This window comes from Homalodisca vitripennis, chromosome 3 (genome assembly GCF_021130785.1).
Source record: "Homalodisca vitripennis isolate AUS2020 chromosome 3, UT_GWSS_2.1, whole genome shotgun sequence".
NCBI classification, from domain to species: Eukaryota; Metazoa; Arthropoda; class Insecta; order Hemiptera; family Cicadellidae; genus Homalodisca; species Homalodisca vitripennis.
In genome coordinates, this window is record NC_060209.1 from 196,513,047 (window position 1) to 196,535,233 (window position 22,187).

The 22,187-nt window shown below is 31.0% G+C and overlaps 1 protein-coding gene across 2 annotated transcripts in view; it reads right to left on the bottom strand.

Annotated features, from left to right (window-relative positions):
* Positions 1–21,587, bottom strand: part of LOC124357987 (fork head domain transcription factor slp2-like) — a 134,161-nt gene extending 112,574 nt beyond the window's left edge. The window contains exon 1 of one of the 2 annotated variants that reach the window (XM_046810167.1): positions 21,439–21,587. The gene's annotated coding sequence lies outside the window, so the exon portion shown is untranslated. The remainder of the gene's footprint in view (positions 1–21,438) is intronic. The other variant, XM_046810169.1, reaches the window with a different exon arrangement.
* Between the last annotated feature and the right edge of the window lie 600 nt (positions 21,588–22,187).

Sequence of the window (22,187 nt, forward strand, 5' to 3'; positions counted from 1 at the left end):
GAATAAAAAACTTTCAGAGTTAGCTCTCAAAGAAGATTTGAATCATTCTGACATAAAAAAAAGCTAAACTAACTGAATAACACAATTGTAAAACATATAGTCTCAGCAGAGACGCTAGGTAGGGCAATTACCGTGGCTATGAAGGATGTTACGCTACCATTTAAAACATTCAAGTTTACTCTCCACAAAATGTTCAGTGCAGATTATCAACTAATTTTTTTTCCATTGCTTATAATTCTTAAATTAGTACAAACCTTTAATAGAACATGACTTAAGGCACAAATTAGCACGCTTAAGGTACAATGTAAGTGTATAACAGCTAGGTTACATGATCTAGAGGAGCGATCTAGGAGAAACAACCTCATCTTTAACGGCATACCAATAAAGGACGTTACAATGGACTACGAACAAATAATTAATACATTTTGTTATGAAAATGCTGGGGAACAAATGGCTGACTCTATATAAACGGAGTTTACCATTTAGGAAAAGATCGAACAAGTATAATGACGCATATTACGGATGATGGAGATATCCAGGACTCAGGACAGATTCACTAACTCATAGACTAATTCGTGAGAAGTGGAGAGTTCTGACAGCGGTGAGAGACAAGGTTGGAAAGGTGACGGATGCCCCTGAATTATGATCACCTAGTAGTAGAAGGAACAAGATTTAACTGGGACATGGAAAACTGAGAGCGGGACAACACCGATTGATGTGGAGGTTCTCAGCCAACTGATGCGACAAGACTTCACGGAATTCATGATCAGACCAACAGGAGCAGTTGAATGGTCGGGACCGGCTTCACCAAACATATGCAGAGGTTCAGGAAGCAATAGCTAATAGAAGTGTGAGGAATCCATGCCAATCCTTCAGTAACAACGGAAACCGAAAGTGAAGAAAACGGCTCAAATTAGTTGTATACAATGTGTGTAGTCTCAGGAGCAAGGTTGCTAACAATCGCTTTTTTAATTTTATAAATAAGTAACTCAAAAATACTAAAAATTCCGTTTATTTGTTATGTTTTCTAGTGTAAACTATTCAACAGGTTATACTCAAATTTCACATGATATTAAATGGTAATTTCTTAACAAAGAGAAAATGAAACCATTTAGACACTAAAGTGGTATAATATGAATTCAAAGAGTCAGTTACGTGTAATCAACTGTTACCTGTAGTAATTGTGTTTCTAAACTCACAGCTATAAGTTCTATTATTTCAAACTAACATTTCAATTTGTTTACATTTATAGGAGTGAAATCCATAACAAAAGGTAACAACACTTCTTATGTCACCATCGAGGCAGCACGACAAAGAATTTTATTTATTGTGGGTCACAAAACATTACGTATGTTTCAGATATATAACCTTCCATCATTGTCCGAACACAAGAAAGTAAAGAAAAAGGATGATACTGTAAACATGGAATCATCGACTGGCTGTTCGTGAACTAGAAATGATCTCAGAATAATGAATATTCCCAGAGATATTGAGAAAATGCGTGAATTCTAGATTACATTGAATCTCACAATCAAGTAGCCGCTAGACACGATATTATTGTGACTATTTTAATCGGTTTTTATTGAATATTAAAAATCCTTTAAACTTACATGTGAGGATACCAACACGTAGATTTTGTTTTGTATTCTTAATATTAAACTAAATAATTTAATATTCAAGTGAACATTATTCCACGTTGTGGATACCGACGATGTCATTAATGAATGAAAATAGTTAAAATCTATTTGTTTTCAAGAGGCAAATCCATTTATAGACATATTATATTGGTGTTCTTTATATTAGGGTATGTATTAGTATGTGTTTTATGATTGATTATTTTATATCATATAAATTTACGTTTGTTTAGAATTTTAAATTAGAATAGAATTTTTTTACATGGTGCTTTAGTTTAAATTTTAAACTCAGTTGAAGTTAGCATTCAAGTGTAATAATTACTCGTAATATATTAAATGTTAGAATTGTTACTAATCTTTACGAAGATGTCATACTATACTATATCGATTAATTAATATAACTTTTTAAATAAAATCCTTTATTGATACAACAGCTAACATCATATATATATAAGCACATATACAAATTATTTTGAAATATGGTTAAGGTTTAGTGAGAAGAAGTATGCTTAAAAAAGTATTCCAATAACGAGTACAGACAGTGCAATCGAAAACAAATTTTACTCCTACGCTCAACGGAGTAGACTTTATTCATTATTAGAAGAACAAGTATTTGGGAAGTACTTTATTTTACCATATACGCTTAAAGAGGAACAATAAGGTAAAGAACAAACTGTCTGACCAATATATAAATAGGATGAAGATAATTTAAAAGGTTTGGCAATTCTGAAATCAAACAAACTGCCACTATCAAGTGTTACAGCGTTATACAGCCGTTTACATGATGAATTATGATCATCTAGTAGTAGAAGGAACAAGATTTAACTGGGAAACATGGAAAACTGAGAGCGGGACACCGATTGATGTGGAGATTCTCAGCCAACTGATGCGACAAGACTTCACGGAATTCATGATCAGACCAACAGGGAGCAGTGAATGGTCGGGACCGGCTTCACCGGCTTCACCAACATATGCAGAGGTTCAGGAAGCAATAGCTAGTAGAAGTGTGAGGAATCCATACCAATTCCTTCAGTAACACGGAAACCGAGAGTGAAGAAAACAGGCTGAAATTAGTGGTATACAATGTGTGTAGTCTCAGGAGGAAGGTTGCTGACAATAGTTTGTTGTTTTTTATTTTATAAATAAGTATCTTAATAATATTATAAATTCCTTTTGTTTTCTAGTGTAAACTATTCAAAAGGTTTATACTCAAATTTCACATGATATTAAATGGTAATTTCTTAATAAAAAGCAAGAAAAACCATCTTAGACACTAAAGTGGTATAATGTGAATTCAAAGAGTCAGTTACGTGTAATCAACTGTTACGTTTAATAATTGTGTTCTAAACTCACAGCTATATATTCTATTATTTCAACTAACATTTCAATTTGTTTACATTTATAGGAGTGAATCCATAACAAAAGTAACAGCACTTCTTATGTAAACATCGAGGCAACAAGACAAAGAATTTTATTTATTGTGGGTCACTAAACATTTACACAAGAAAGTATAGAAATAGGATGATACAGGGAACATGGAATAGGAACATATACATACAAATTACAAAACTATACTATTTTGCATCAATCCTCATTATAAAATTATGTATACGTGTATTTAAATTGTTTTTCAAAGTAAAATAACAAACTCCAATTTTGCATTGAAAATATAATTAGTTTGAACTATAAATGCAAAACCTGAAATAAGAATTAGTCACACTTTTGCTCAAATTCTGGTCCTCTTAAGAAGGAGCACAGTAAAACAGATGCGATATAATACGACTAACTCAACTTTCAAAAAAGAAAACTACGAACTTCGAAGAGTTCCTCTACATTGATCTAAAATAGTTCAAATGTTACTGAAATCACAAGGATACATTGCACAATTCCACGCTAATGGGGCTCATTGTCGAATGCTAGGAGGCACGATGTAGTGAGGAGTACGAAATAATTTACTATGGAAGAGTGAACTATCTGATATGCAAAGTATCTGTCCAATTGAATTAAATTCCCTTGTCAACCCCAATTGCGTAAGATTTTGCATAAGGAGTTACCGCCAATTAGTATAGTATTTTGATAAGAAGATGTACTATAATATCTCATCCCAATAATTTTGTCATGTCGGAGAAAACAGTCGTTAGAAACACAAATGAACAAAATTGATCAAATTACTTAAGCGAAAGTTACATCAAATAAAAAATAATAATAATTTAACTAAGATTATTTATAAATATGAAACAGAAAGATAAATAAGAATAGGAATAGCGAAACGTACACAAATACGGTAAACAAGATAAACAACTAATACTGTACGCGTTCATCTAGATGAACTATGAAAAGCGGACAAGAAAAGAAAAACTTTGACATAACAGAACAATAACAACTCCTCATTAAACTATTCTCAACACTGATGTGTTCCGAGCTACAAAAATAACTATAGAATCAAACACACCACGCAGATGAATCAAAACAAATTCCCAAAGATTAGGTTTGAATAAGTTATAGCAGCTATACAAATCAGTTACGTACCGTACAGAGCTCACCGAAAACAGAATTAACTACAACCCGTAAAATAATTGCAAGAAACAATTTGGATTACAACAATCAAAGTTTAAAATACGAATAGATAGCGTAATTAGGTTCAGTTAATACATTTGGCACACTAACGCCATGATAATCTGTCACTAGATCAAGGAATTCAGATAAAAATAACTAAACCAAACCAGAAAGGCTATATCAAATAATATAATGTCTCCAACATATCATTTTATAAATACGAAAATATTCTTAGTTGATTCTTGCAAGAAAGAACAGTGTTTTTCTACAACGTAACCAGACCTGTTACGTACCGTACAGAGCTCGCAAAACAAAAGAAATTAGTCTCTGCACCCTAGATGATGACCGTTCTCATTTCGTACATATAGACCTTCGACATCAATATGTAGAACTTTGAAAAACATATTAGTTTACTTCAACATATACTGTTATTTTGTGTAAAACTGAACTCCAAATCCGATGGTACAACTGCTGTTTACATTAAATCGCCAGAAACAAATTTACAGAAACTATCCACTATTCAAAACAAAAGAAATCAATTCTTCATTGGTTAAAAGCCCAAAGCTAAGAGTGTGCCAAAATTTTAAGTTACAGCATATTAGAAACATAGAGTTAGAAGTTGTGTACTTGAGTTACAGTTTATGGGTTACAATTACAGTTGATGGCTGAGCGTTATTAGAGAACTCGACTCGAGGGGCTAAAAGTTTTATTTCTCTCTGTCAGTCCGTATTATATCTCGAGAAAAAATTGGCCTATAGAATGTAAAATTTACATGAGCTTCACTCAATATCGAGTTCGATTATGGACAGTTCATTTCACGATATTTCGAAGAGACTTAGTGAGTCTGATATTTCGAGAAATAATCCAGTTCAAACTTAATTTTTGAATTTAATTTTTACATCATAGAGTAGACACTTTCGTCTATGGATTAGGCTCAACGATTGCATAACCTGCCCATTTGCAAGATAATGAGAAAAGTATAATGTGTTTTTTTTATATCATAAACTACATTTCTAAACATAAATATACGTTCTTAAAGGTTCATGTCTAAAAAAGAGGCATTACAATCAATCTATTTTGGCTCCTGCAAAGATTCCTTCTCACAACGATTAATACTGATCAGTGCAATGCATCTGTCATTGGCACTGAGTCATCAGACCACAATGCTATCTTCTTAACTGCATACTTGGAGCAAGGACTTCCATTCTATGAACATGGTAATATTATCAGAAATGTAAATAACTTTAGATTAGTTCAATTTGTAAATAGTTTAAATAAAGTTAACTGAATTAATGTATTGAGCAGTAAAGGTACAGTAAATACAAATTTCATGTATTTATCTTTATAGGCACTGAATAACACTATTCCATTTTAACGTGTTTCTTGTAAAGGGAAAAACGTGTGCTGTAAATAGTACCATGTAAGCCTTTACAATATAAAGCAAGAGTTGGATAGGATTTGTTATTTGACGAACAGCTGCCCAATGCGCTTTGAGGCGATAAGATACAACTACTTTATTAAAATCTCATTAGAGAAATATTATACATTTCTAAAAAATCTTGTACAAACCCCTCCGGTTTGTAAACTTATGTTATATTACATATTTCTAATTGCCGTTTCTTTAATTATTTTGTTGATAGAATTATTATTATAATTTTTTATTACTATTGATTTGTTAAATTAGTTTTTATTATTAGTTTATATTACTATTATTATATTAATATGAGCCTCTTAGCTGATGCAAATGATAAACATTATATAAAACAACGAATTGTGAGAAGTGCATTGAGCCAAGGACTGGAAAGGGTAGCGAAGATACAAAAAGGAGGATATTGGTACAGAAATATATCATAGGCTATGCAACTGGTAAAAATTAATACGAGTTTTTAAAAAATGAGTTGTGAGAAGGGCCTGAAGTCAAGAGATAGGGCAGATGTTTGGATCATGCTTAAGTTCAAAGGGCATCATTTGCATCAGCCAAGAGACTCATATCAATATAATAATAGTAATATAAACTAATAATAAAAACTAATTTAACAAATCAATGGTAACAAATAATAATTATAATAATTCTATCAACAAAATAATTAAAGAAACGGCAATTAGAAATATGTAATATAACATAAGTTTACAAACCGGAGGGGTTTGTACAAGATTTTTAGAAATGTATAATATTTCTCTAATGAGAGTTTAATAAAGTAGTTGTATCTTATCGCCTCAAAGTGGATTGGGCAGCTGTTCATCAAATAACAAATCCTATCCAACTCTTGCTTTATATTGTAAAGGCTTACATGATACTATTTACAGCACACGTTTTTTTCCTTTTCAAGAAACACATTGAAATGGAATAGTGTTATTCAGTGCCTATAAAGATAAATACATGAAAATTTTATTTACTGTACCTTTACTGCTCAATACAATAATTCAGTTAACTTTATTTAAACTATTTACAAATTGAACTAATCTAAAGTTATTTACAGTTCTGATAATATTACTTTGCTTAGTTTTATCATGTTCATAGAATCGAAGTCCTTGCTCCAAGTACAGTTAAAAAGATAGCATTGTGGTCTAATGTCTCAGTGGCAATGACAGATTCACGGCACCGATCAGGATTATTCGTCGTGAGAAGGAATCTTTCCAGGAGCTTATCACTAGTAGCACTCGGTCAACTAGTACCATTAACCGTGATATGCATGCAAATATTGTCAATAATGTCACTTAGTAGAACAGTATCGTCGTCAGAGTTTAAAATTTACGTTAAAATCAGCAGCAATAATGGTAAGGATACACTCGTTTAAATGTAGCTTTATGTCTGCATTGTAACCTAGTAATTTTTATTTTACTATGGCTGTGTTTTATACAGGGTGAGGCAGACCACCCGTACAGTACGTATAGCGGCCAAACCAAAACGAGGTAGATTATTCGTAACAACTTAAACCCCCTTATTTCCACCCCAAAGAATTTGGAGAAATTATTTTGAAATCTCTAAAACTCCCCAAAAGGGTAGTTTTTGGGGGGTAGGGGTGGTTTTTGGAAACTTACATGTAAGGTATGTCGAGTTATAACTCATTTAAAGGTATTTTTTCACTGATTATTTTGATGCAATACATTTTGAACCTATCTTGCCGCTTATGTACATACACCAAAAAAAAACATCAGGGGTTTGTGGTAAATGTATTGCAACTACCTGCACAAGTGTAGAGAGACGATATTTTTATTGAAAACTAATGATGAGATGGCTTATAAAAATATCATCAAACACCCTACCCCAAAAATTTACACATTTTAAAAATACATAGCATTTTGAAATACTTTAACAGCCTAAACTAAAAAAAATCAAATAGCAACGTAGGTTGTGTTGTACATAATTAGAAAGGTCTAAACATTTTCTACATGGTTTCAAAACTGTAGTACAAAAATAGATTTTTTAATAATTTTACTCAATGTATTTATTATAAAAGTCATGTGCAAGTAAAAAAAAATTCCAACAGTATACTCGTCTCTTATGTTTATGATTGAAAAAAATACTGTATCCAATTTTTAAAAGAGTCTTTTAAAATTTAAAAAGGTATTGGAACACTGTATGACTCGTATGATCGACTATATAAAAACTATGGTTCATGTTGATAGTTTAAGAAATAATCATTATATAAAGATCAAATTTGACTTCGCTTTAAGGCTGAATTGACGGTTCAATTTATAAAACCAAAATTAATGACCAAATAAAAATTTTCCAACTTTATTAGTCCATGATTTCTGGACTTAGTTTTAGTGAAAATTCACAAATAATGAATAAAAGCTTTGTATTAAATCTGTAATATTATATGTACCTTTGATTGGTTCTTTTAAAAGAACATACTATTTTACCTGTTTTAATTACCGGTGTTTTTATAGACAAGATACTTTGACACCTGGGTAATAAGTATTTTGATACTTTCTGATTATCCCTTAAACTAAAATTAATGACCAAATAAAAATGTTCCAACTTTATTAGTCCATGATTTCAGGATTTAGTTTTAGTGAAAATTCACAAATAATGAATAAAAGCTTTGTATTTAATCTGTAATATTATATGTACTTTGATTGGTTCTTTTAAAAGAGATACTATTACCGGTGTTTTTATAGACAAGATACTTTGACACCTGGGTAATAAGTATTTTGGTACTTCCTGATTATCCCTTGTATGTATCTTCATCAAATTAGTTGAAACTTAAATGTGAAATATGTAACAATTACACTCGAGTACTTAGTACTGTTAATGATATAATGAAATACAGACATTTTTCACCTGACCACTTAAAGTTTTCACAATTTAAATGACATCAAACTTGGTTCGTCATTGCGGCTGGAACATAAAATAACTTAAAAATAAATATGAAGCATACGAAATATGCTTATGTCCTGTTTTTCTTACGTATATCTATATAACTTACATGTTAGATACCAATACGTATATTTTGCTTTGTGTTCTTAATATTAAACTAAATAATTTAATATTCAAGTATACATTATACCACGTTGTGAATATCAACAATATCATTAATGAATGAAAATAGTTAAAATCTATTTGTTTTCAATAGGAAAATTCATTTAGAGACATTATATTAGTGTTCTTTGTATTAGAGTATGTATTAGTAAATGTGTTATGATTGAATATTTCAAATATTTTATATAAATTTACGTTTGTTTAGAATTAGAATAGTTTTTATATGGTGCTTTCGTTTAAATTTTTAACTCAGCTAGAGTTAGCATTCAAATGTAATAAATACTAGTAATATATTATTTGTTAGGATGTTTACTAATGTATGAAAAGATGTCACTATAACGATTTATTAATATGACAATTTATTTAAAAGTACTTATATAATTAAATTCCTTTACTGATACAACAGCTAACATCCAAATATAAACACGTATATAAATTATTTTGAAGTATGGTTAATGTTTAATGTGAAGAAGTATGCTTAAAAAAGTATTCCACAGACAGGGCAGTTGAGAAAAAATTTTACCACTACGCTCAACGGAGTGAAATTTATTCATTATTAGAAGAATAATATTTGAAAAGTGCTTTACTTTACCCAACACGCTTAAAGAGGAACAATAAGGTAAAGATGAAACTATCCGACCAATTTAAATACTTTAATTAGGATGAAGATGATTTAAAGGTTGGATATTTTGGAAAAAAAAAAAAAAAAAAAAAAAAAAAAACTGCCACTATCAAGGGTTATACAGCCGAAAATACAGAAGACCTTTGAAGATGAAAGTATGGACACATCTAAGATAACAGACTGACAAAGAACGTTTCAAAATGGCCAAACGTCGGTTGACGGTGACCCACGTTCTGGCCGACCATCACAACAGACACACCGAGGTATGCGACTTGCGATTGGCTGCTCGTGAACTATATAAAGATTTAAGAATGATTAAGAATGATAAGCATTCCATAGATATCGAGAAAATGTGTGAATTTTAGACTACATTGAATCTCACATTTGAGTAACCGATAGAGGCTAAATTATTGTAACTAAAACATAAACGGTTTCATTGAATATGACAAAAACTTTAAAACAACATATGAGATATAATACCTACATTTTGCATTCTGTTCCTAAAACTACACTAAATAATTTAAAAATTCAAGTACACCTGTGAATATCAACGATTGAAGCTGATCATCGATTGGCTGCTCGTGAACTATACAAAGATTTAAGAATGATAAGCATTCCAGAGATATCGAGAAAATGTGTGAATTTTAGACTACATTGAATCTCACATTTGAGTAACCGATAGAGGCGAAATTATTGTAACTAAAACATAAACGGTTTCATTGAATATGACAAAAACTTTAAAATAACATATGAGATATAATACCTACATTTTGCTTTCTGTTCTTAAAACTACACTAAATAATTTAAAAATTCAAGTACACCTGTGAATATCAACGATTGAAGCTGATCATCGATTGGCTGCTCGTGAACTATACAAAGATTTAAGAATGATAAGCATTCCAGAGATATCGAGAAAATGGGTGAATTTTAGACTACATTGAATCTCACATTTGAGTTGCCGCTAGAGGCGAAATTATTGTAACTAAAACATAACCAGTTTTATTGAATATGACAAAAACTTTAAAATCACATGTGAGATATAATACCTACATTTTGCTTTCTGTTCTTAAAACTACACTAAATAATTTAAAAATTCAAGTACACCTGTGAATATCAACGATATCATTGAAGAATGAAAATCCATTTATAGACATATTATATTAGTGTTCCTTGTATTAGTATGTGTTATGATTGATTATTTTTAACATTTAATATAAATTTACGTTCGTTTAGAATTTTAAATTAGAATAGTAGTTTTCTTTTGGTGCTTTAGTTTTAATTTTTAACTCAGTCAAAATTAGCATTCAAATGTAATTATTACTAGTAATATATTATTTGTTAGGATTTTTACTAATGTATGAAAAGATGTCACTATATCGATTTATTAATATAACAATTTATTTTAAAATTGAATTCATTTATTGAAACAACAGCTAACATCATATATATATATATATATATATATATATATATATATATATATATATATATATATATATATATATAAACACGTACATAAATTATTTTGAAATGTGGTTAAGGATGTGTGTGAAGAAGAAGTATGGTTAAAAAAGTATTCCACTGACAAGAACGGACAGTGCAATTGAGAAAAAAATTTTACCACTACGCTCAACGGAGTAAAATTTATTCATTATTAGAATAATATTTGGAATGTACTTTATTTTACCCAACATGCTTAAAGAGGAACAAAAGGTAAAGAACAAAATATCCGACAGTGTTACACAGCCATAAAAGTGTTAACATCAAAAGTATATTGTGTTTGACCGTGCTGTTACAAAATACTGCATCAATCCCTAAACCCAAGTACATGAAGGCATATTACTACAGACGTACGCTCTGCTCTAGAAGTGGAAAAAGAAAAATTGTAGAAATTGTAATTGTGTCATTAACTGCAAAAATTTTAAGATGACTTGCGAAATTAGAGATGTAATAAAATAAAGAACCTGACGATAGGTTTTATTAGACACTGAAGTAAACTATAAACCGTCATCTTGAAAGTAAATAATAAATTTCATGAATAGAGCGTAATGGAAAGATAAGTATTACTTAGCTAAATATTACATCAACCATCCTACAGAAGGAAGACATGACACGTATACAGTAACTACAGTGAGGTGAGATCCATATCATGTTGATTTCATAATACGATATAGATATAACTATTCCTGGATGAGCCTGTACGACAGTTGACATATAGTTGATGTGTAAAATGAGATCTACTACAAATAGATTTAATGACACGGGACACAAAACACTTTTGGCTATAAAAGAAATAATTAATCTAAAACATCAGAGGGGTCTGACAAACAATCAACTTTGAATCAGAAGCGTTACTTATGTAAGATAATAAATAAGTGAGACATGCAAAATACAATGGGAACCAACACATTCCATATACGATGCAATGGGAATATTTTAATGTACCTAGAAAGGAAGACAGCAGATAGGCTACAAATAGGTTGACACCGAAATCATAGCGTACTTCACAGTTCGCTGATATAAAGTATCCCTGTTTTATTTGATTTACAACTTCTTTTAAAACTAATTTGAATAAGTAAACTTATGATTTATTTTCTTTAATTGTGTCCATAGTAGTGCCATTACTTATTTGTCACTTTTTTGTATTATTTATAGTTTTTACGTTTTACAAGTATTTGCTCTTCTAACTATCTGCTTATTTATTTTCGAACCTTAGTACAATTATTTAGACAACGGTAGGACTGAAAAACAAAAAATAATGGATACAATTTCACCAGGTAGGACGCGATCGACTGGACTATAATGCTGTCATTAAAGTGTTCATACACCTCGAGTACTTAACTTAACTGAGAGCGAAAGTTACCAAAGTAGCAAGTACTAACATTATTATAATAATGCTAACAACTTATAACGTATTTTAAAGTTCATCAAATGATAGAAAGAAAATCTTGTTTTACAACTTATTTTTAAACTAATTTGAATAATTAAACTTGTGATTTATTTTCTTTAATTATTGTTGTGTCCATAGTAGTGTTATTATTTATTAGTATAGTTATTCTTTTGTTTTATTAATACTTTTTACGTTTAACCAGTATTTTCTCTAATAACTATCTGCTTATTTATTTCGAATGGTTGGTACAATTAAATAGACATCAAAAGGACTTGTGACAAACAGTAATGGATGCAATGTCACCGGCTAGGATGAAACCGACCAGACTATAATACAGTTTTTATACACCTAAGTATCGAGTACTTAGATTACCTTAGAGCAAAAGTTACCCAAGTAGCAAGTACCGACATTACTTAAAAGCGAAAGGTACCTAAGTAGCGAATACTTAGATTAATTAGATAACAGTGAAAGGTATTTCTACCCTTGGCGAACTGAAAAAACACTTATCAGGAATATAACGTCTTACTGTAGTGTATTTTACACCTTCTAATTTTAATGATAGCCGTAAAAAGTAAAAACCGCTTAGCCTAACCCCTAAACGATGGTTATTAATCTAATTCCCAAAGACCTGTGAAATGAAGCGTACCGTGAGGACGTCAACTCAGAGAACAAACAGTTTATAAAAAGAATGGTTTAAACATGAATCCAAAAATTTGCGTGCAGACAGAAACGTAGTTGTTGTTAAAGTGAATATACAGATCAGCGTACAAATAATTAGTGTAATATTTTTTAAAGAATGTGTGGTATTATAGTTGTAGTTAGTAATTATTGTGACTTAGTATTTTATTGTTTAATTTTATTTTTACCTATATTTTTTCTACATCTAAGACTTCTACATTATTGAACAATATTTTTACTTCACTTCTGTCGTAGAGATGGGGCGTTATTTAACATAACAGGATAAATAACAGTGTTGCCGCGCGGCAACAGTTATCCCCGCAACGTGTTATCAGAAACTCCCTGTTATAACAGGATGACAACGAACAATGAATTCATTCGTTTCGTTGCCGGCAACGGTAAGCCTGTGCTGGTAACAGTCAATAGCGGCAGACTGGAAACTCTTCACCTGTTATTTGAGCAACGGTGTTATGACAAACAACAGAGTTGTAGGATGACAATTATTTCATTGCCGGGAATCTATCTACGGCTTGACAATGACAACAGCAGCTGATCTGTTATTACAACACCACCCGTAACGATAATATAGTAAAGTAAAATAATCAAAATACTGGAGACGCGACATTGCGGCTTGGGGGAGGATGGTGCCTGTTCGGACATGAAAACCTGACCTGATTATTCACTTTGTTTATTTCTATTATGATCCATTCCCACACCCGCAGTACAATTGTTTTAATTTGTTCAGCAACATACAGTGTAATCTCTGCCTTATTAAACTATATGTGGTTTAAATTTTTATTTAAAATAAATTCTATTAATGTTTTTCTTTAAAATAATTCCTTGACAAATAATTGTAGAGTGATTAAGTTATGTGAAATAACACGTTTTAATTTTGTGTTTACTGTTTTATTATTTATAAATATCTACATTGTAATTAATTTATATTAAAAATGAGTGTAACAAGAAGCAAAAAACCATAACTTGTGGACATACTATACTGTGGTTGACGCTGACATCAAAACTGCTAAGTGCGATTTATGTGGGCAAGTATTAAATTATAAGTCAACTATAACTAATCTTAGACACCACATTGAAATGCGCAACATAGCGCCATCCTACTTTAAATTTACCAAAAAAAGATAAAACTTCAACTAACTTGCAAGCCCTACGACACAGCTTTAATTCTACTAAAAAACTCTACAATAGGCTCTACAACAATTTTACGTAATGAACCCGAACAACCAAGTTCAGAAGCGCTAACCAATTCAAATCCACTAAGTGCATATTTTTCATCTTCTAGTGACGGTAACCCAGTCAAGTATTAGATCATTTTTTACCCCAATCTAAAAAGCTGAGTGAGACTCAACGTAAAAAACTCGATAAACTTCTCTTTACAGTTGTTTTATTACTGACTTTCAGCCATTTTCAATTGTCGAAGACAGAGGTTTTTGTTAACTTTGTGTCGGCTTTGAATCCCGCATATAAATTGCCAAGTAGAAAAACAATTTCCAATAGTATGATTCCAGCTGAACATGAGAGATGCTTGAATTTTGTGTCGGAATGAGTTAAACTCAGTACAAAGTGTATGTCTAACCACTGATACCTGGACTTCTACAAATGTTGAAAGTTATTTGGGTGGTAACTGTCCATTACATTTCAGAAAATTATGAAATAAAGTCGATATTGTTGGAATGTTCTAAAATGTCTGATTCTCACACAAGTGCTAATCTAGCAAAAGAGATCAAAACTATTGTTGACAAATTTCATTTATTTGATAAGATTTTAGTCGTAGTATCAGACAATGCCAGTAACATCAAAGGGGCGGTACAAAAGGACTTGAAATTGAAGCACTTTGGTTGTTTTTGCCCAACCTTAAACTTGATTCTTCAGGATGCGTTAAAGCTGGTAAAAATGTTAATTGACAAAATAAAATTGATAGTGACTTTTTTTAAAAGGAGCACAAATGCAACTGAAAAACTGTTGATATCCCAGAAAAAATAATGGGCCTTGAGCCAAAAAAACTTATTCAAGAGGTTTCAACGAGATGGAACTCTACATTTTATATGGTTTCCAATTTGTAGAGCTGCAGGACGCGGTAAAAACTACTATCGCTTTAATAAATAAAAATTTACCTGTTTTGTCAGAGGAAGAGTGGGGATTATGCAAAGAACTTAAGCACAATCTTACGTCCTTTTGAGGAGGTCACTTCACAGATTAGTGGGGAACGCTACGTGACAGGTAGCCAAGTGATACCCCTAACAAGAGGCCTGATGTCCGTGTGTAAAAAAATGCAAAAGGAGCCATTCAAACCAGTTATTCAAAATATTATTAATGAACTGCTGCATGGTCTCGAGAAACGCATGGAAAATGTTGAACACAGCAAAACAATAGCACTTGCTACTCTTTTAGATCCCAGATTCAAACTTGCTGTCTTCAAAGACGAAACTGCAAAGCAATTGATCAAAAAAACATGTACAGAACTTTTTAGCTGCAATCTGGACAGAGACACATGGCAAACCTTGCACAGCAGATGATGAAGAAAATTGGTAACACTCAAAACAAAGATGGCAACGTAGATTCCGCAAAATTTTTCCGTCTGGGAGGACGTTGACAACATAATTGCCAAGGAGAAACCTACAGGTAACCGCTTTAAAAATTTTATTCATAAATTTAGAATTTTCAATAAATTAAATTAGGGTTTTTTACTTGTAACTACACGAATTTACTTTTTGTTTAACTTTAACGCGTTGTAAGCTTTTTGGAGTTCACTGCTATGAAGGAATTGGTTTCAGGTACGAAGACCTCCGCTGCAATTGTCGAGTTGAACCGGTACTTAGATGACAGCTATCTAGGACGGAAAAAAGATCCTATGGGCCTCGGTGGAAAGAGAATCAACATGTATACCCTATTATGAGCAAATTGGTGAAATTAAAATTTAACGTCATGGCTACATCCGTCCCATGTGAACGACTTTTTTCTAAAGCAGGAAATTTTTTTGACAGAACGCCGATCAAGACTGAGTTCAAAACGAGCAGAGCAGTTGCTGTTTTTGAATGGAAATCTAAATCTTCTACAGTAAATAGAAATCAAAAAATTTAAGTTATATATAAGTTCTGCAAGTTAAATATATGAAATTATGTAATTCATTTTCTTGCAATTAATCTTATATGAAGCCATAGTGGTACAGTTTGGTTATATTGCCCATTTTTATTTTCTAAATATGCTTAATTGTGTCTTTGAATCTCCATACATTCGTGTATCTTCATTTAATCTAAAGTACAATATTTGACAGTGTAATTGTAATGTACATTTGAACAATATGTTTATGTATGTATATATTTGTAATTATAAAGTGTTCCTATATGATTTAATTAGAAATAGCAGTGTTTAACCATTTTGTTTATATTGTGATAAATAGTTTTTTATGTATACATTTTTGCAATTATAAACGTCATTTGTGTTACTATTTGTTGTAGTTAATATAAGTTATCAGTTAAATATGTATGTATACATCACAGCAGTACATTTTTATAGCTAAATATCACTGTCCAACGTTTTTTACTTTACACTTACAAAATCTTACTTAAGTTGTAGGCTATAATTATTTCAATATATTTTATAATCAAATATGTATTTCACATTCGTAATAATTATATTTTAGATGTAATGTAATCCATTTAATGTATTCTTCATTTACATACTAGTAGTGTAACTAACACGTATTTAACGGTTTTATTTTACTGTCAATTTTTCCGTGTAAATACCAATTTGGGCAATTAAAAAACACGTTATTTTTTAAGATAAATGTATTTTAAAGAACTTTTAGTCTTGTATATAAATTACTTTTTATAAAAAAGCCTAGGTGTGTTCATTTTAATATAATAAATATTTTACAGAAACGTTTTATTTGGTTTGGTATTATTTTGTCTATAGCTTTTATAAAGTAATCCCTAGTGTAAATTATATTTAATACACTAAAATATTTCATTTTTCAGTTTGAATATTTTAATGTTTATCTATAGTGTAAATGTACAAATGCGCTGTGAAATGTTTACATTCAAACAATAAAAACCCGATTCTGTATTTTGTACTTAATTGAACCAAAAGATACTTTTAATTTATCTCAAAAATAAATTATAGTAACTAAGACTAAGCAGCTAAATGACGAATTTTGTACACTTAAAAATAGTAACAAAGTCCGTTAACTGAATGGTGGTCCATGTTTTAGTAACGGTATTTCAGTAACGTTCTATAGGTAACAGCCACGGAAAACGTTATTGAACCAACGTTGCGCAATGGATAGACGAGGCGCAACGGTCAGCCGATAACAGTTGCTAAAATAACACGTTGCCGGCAACCTGTTATCGGTTGGCAGAATAACGTCGCAACGCGTTGCAGCTAAACAACGACATTTTCCATCTCTATTCTGTCGTGGTCAGCATTGGCCTCCTTTTCTCATTCCCATTTTCTGTACTAATGCTATCGCATTATAATTACTGCACTGTTTCTACAATATATGCAAAGTAATCCAGACACGATGATTGATTGAAAAGTACCATGTTAAGTAGCGGTTAACGTCGTATGGCTACCATTTACAGAATCATTAGCATGCGATATAATTTATGATAAAGGAATTCAACTGAATTGAAAAATATCTGGCCAATTAAACTAGTCTCAACAATGCTCATCAAAAGAGGAGCTTTAATTTCCAATGCGTCGATAGCAAGAAATGTACAAATGTCTCCTTTAAGCAAGATATTCAACGCATCGGGCGTTTTACACAATCATTCCGTCTTGTGACGAAAACCCTTCGTTAGACACACAACAGAAATGCGTTAGCAAAAATAATACTACAACTACAGGAAAGTTACATGAAATAAAAAGCATAGGAATGGGAAGACAGATAGAAATAAGAAAAGCAACAGACACATGTAAGTGTTCATCTGAATATACGAGAAACGAACAAATAAAGTAAGATTTTATACTGATACAACATAACATTATAGACCCTTCTTTAAACTATGTCCATTTAAACTACTTTAGTCCGATGTAAAAAGATAACTATAAACAGTAAAATCATAGCTTAAACATGGCCACATTTACTGATCAAGACGGTTTCCCAAGGGCAAGACTGAGTAAATCGGAAAAAATAGGTTTGTTCATACAATGTTTTTATTGGCTAAAGAGGTCTGCTACGTACCGCACAGAACTCACCTATCGAAAGTAATTAGGCACTACACCGTAGATTATGTCCATTCTCGGACCGCTCATTTGTATCTTTGATAGCAATTTGTTGACCTTATGTTATTTTGTGTAAAACTCTGTTCCAGACAGGGTGGAGCAACTTATTTTTATGTGAAATCGCCAGAAACAAAGTTATAGAAATTCTAAACTACTGTTGTTTTTTTTTTTTTGGGTGGTTGAATATAAAAAGAAATCAGCTCTTCATTTGTTACAATGTAAAAGCTGCGAGTGAGCCTAATTTCAAGAATCCAGCAAATCAGTAAGTGGACTAGAAGTTGTATACTTAAGTTACTCATTGGGATGTTGGCTGAGCGTTAGAGAAGCCTACGATTCGAGGGCTGAAAAATGTATTATAAGGCAGATTATATGTTCCGTAAGTTGTTAGATGTTTCTATTAATTTAATTTTCACTATTTTCTATACGCTATTTTAGCAATGTATTTCACAGTTGTTTAATTTTCAATCTCTTAATATTAGTTTAATAATATTTAACAGTGTTATATACTTAACATCTGTATCTCAATATAACGGTATCCCAACTTTTAACTATTATTTATCACCATTTATGGTTTCAATGTTTAATTAATTATTTCATCGTATTACTGTATTTATGTTATTAATATGAGAAGAATATTTTATATATGCCATCATATTAATCAAATACTCCCATTTTATGGAGAGATACCGAACTGTTTTATTTGTGAGTGTGAATTTAGTTTTCCACCACTATTTCTATACTTAGTTAAAGCATTTGTTACGCATAATGCCAGTGTTGACAGAATTAAGCATTTAACTGTACGGACAACTATCTGCAGAACTTGGTGAATACTGGGAATGTTTTCAAAATCTAATTACTTCACCAGAGTATACTTTGAGAATTAATGGATTCCTTTAACTACAAAATACGATGAATTATAAAGTGAAAACCATATACTAAAATTTTTTAAACCTCATCAAGACTAATAATTCTACTACTAGATGGTATAATACAATTCCAAAAGTTACTATTGGCCTGTTATTATACGAATAATGTAATCAAAATGTATAATTAAAAATTCTGTATCAAAATCTCAATCCAGATCCAAAGAAAGGAGTCCTTACATCCTGCAAGCATGTTAACTGACCATCCTATTGAACAATTTATAAATAAAAATTGTTTATGATAATTGGAAAATTTGGCTCAACTTTTATTTGCTGACACTTAAAGAAAAAGGAAAATCTCACAAACGAACGAGAGGCATTTCATCTTTTAACAAAACAAAAATGTGAATTCACCCCTTTGATAAAGAGGAACATTTAGAAAAATCAAAATGTGTTCTTGAGATAATTATTTTATTCAAGACCGTAAGAATTTTCTATCTCCAAAAACTAGAGATAGGAATGCTGAAATAAGTTCTATTTGGGAAAAAAATTTGATCCTATAAATATTTTCACTACGTAAGTTTCCTTGCTTGGTACACAATCCCCTTTCAATGTTGGTCGTTCATTTATGAACCTAGAGGAAAAGGAAAAAGAGTTCTGGAATGCTTATGACGAATGCATACTAAACTTTTTATAGATGTTTATCGTGTTATATAATGCAAATTACAATGTTATAGAATCGTTACTGTTATTGAATGATTAATTTTAATTATATGCTGTTTGGAAATGGCCCGACATCAACAATAATTATGTAACGATACATTGACCTTTAAAGTATTGAAATACAAAACAAATCTCATAAAATGTCCTAAGAAAAGAATCTATATAATCATGTTAATCTATCGCTCATGGAATTAATCACGAAAATTTGCGGCTATGTAATGCGGTTTTCAAGATACCAGTTACATTTAAATTCTACAAGAAACTTGCTATTACAAAGAACTGGCGATAGGAATCCTGAAAGAAGTTTACTGAAAATTAGTACAAAAATTAATCTTATAAATATCTCGACTAAATTCTCTGGTCAGATTGGTTAAATAGTCTGTTCAACTCATCAATTATGGAGATTGTTCTGACGTTAAAGAAATTCACAACTGAGTTATTCATGTTCTGGAATGCTTAAAACATTGCCTACGCATTTTCTTATAAAAATTGTTTTATTTCATAAAGTGTTTGATATATTGAGAACATGTTGATCAATGAGAATAAATTATTAATATGTAATATTCAAGTTGTCACAAAATCTACCTAATTCTTCCGACTGAACCGTAAAAATGTATATAGCAAAAATCGAATACAGAAATTTATAATATATAAGATAAAAGTGAACATTTGCATGCTTCTTATTGATTAACGGAATAAACATGCGGGAAAAGTAAACAGAAGTCGTGAAAACCCGACATATTAAATTGGAAAATTGTATAAAATATAAATTTTGGCACAAAAAATATTTTCTTTTCTTTTCTGAGTTTTTATTAATAGCTTGTGTTTTCAGCACAAGAAAATAAATCAATCTTGAGTATAAATTATGCCATGTATCGTGTAAGCTTAAAATAACAATAAATATAACATAAATTTCCATTGTTTTTCTCTAATGTATATGTACTTGTTTGTTACGTAGTTTTTTAAGGGAGAACTTAATAATCATATATAAATCAGTGAAGAGACAAAATTTGAAAAAACATAAAAATACTATATATTGTAACAATAGATTTTCCTGTGAATATCACATTTAAAATCATTCTTTAATTAATTCTTTCAATAATAATTTAAATTATCATAAGAAAAATAATCGCAATGTAATGAATTTGGTTTATGCGCTAATGGAAAAGATCAAATTTATACCGTACTAAAACTATTGCTACTGCAATCATATACGAAAAAGCGTAAACAGAGAAACGCGAATAAATCTAGTAGTACCATAGAGTTTGCAGGACTTTTCTGACCTTGACGTGGGTTGCAAAAACCTCGAAGAATACAACAAGAAATAAGAAACATTTGCATTAATTTTCAAAGTTTTTTAGGTTTATTTATTTTAGGCTAGAAATAGTAATCGTTCACGCAAGATTAGCAGAAGAGCAATAATACACAGTATACTAGCGTACTCGATAACTAACAGTGAGTTCAGCAGATCTTAATAAACAAGAGTAAATCTTAACAATCATAACACAATTATACCTCAATTTCAATAGAGCATTTATGTCAAAAGATTATTTCAAAACATGTGATTGAAGAATAGTACCCATAAAAGCATTCTGACAAAAATTATGTACGAATGACAAATTTCCCGAAAATACTTATACGTCACTTGATATACCCATATTTTTATGGTCCATATTTTGGCAAATATTAGCTAATTAAATGAATAAAATATTACATGACTCGTTGAGGATAAGTACAGTACTTACACAATGTGTTAAAATTCCAAAGCGCGTATGCAGAGCGGTACAGCCTAGAGGACTAGAGGACGAAGCTACTGGAGACCCACAGTGACGGTTGGCGCTAGGAGGAAACACCTGACGCTAGTTAGCCTTCTGTTAGATCCAACTGCCCGCCACTGTGCGCTTGCTGCACATCAGCTGTTCGAGCGACCTGTGCCAGGTACGGTAGGTCGTCGTTCCTGCACTAGCCACCAGATGCCGCTAGGGGCTACAATAATCTACTATCTGTAAAGGGAACTGTTAGTGAAATATAATTTTCAAAACTCAGAAATATATCATTAGAATCATGTTCAAACTTAAAAAGAGACAATCCTGGAAAACCATTTTATTAAACCATAACATTCTCACTTTACCATCTCTATATATTCCAGAAATCCTATTACTATTTAAAACTAATAACAACTCTTTTCAAAAAAATCAAGTATTGCACCATCATAAAAACCATAACATCAGAAATCTACCCTTACAATACCCCATACACCGATTAAAACTATTTGAGCAGGGTCCTTATTATTCAGCTCTTAAAATCTATAATAAATTACCTCCAAATCTAAAGAAGGAGAATTCCATAAATGCATTTAAAACTTCCCTAAAATGCTACCTCATTAACCGGGCATACTATTCAGTTGATGAATACTTGAATGAATAACAGTTGTTTACTAGTTCCAATTATTGAATTTTTAGACCAAGCTTACTAAGCTTTGCAGATATGTAAC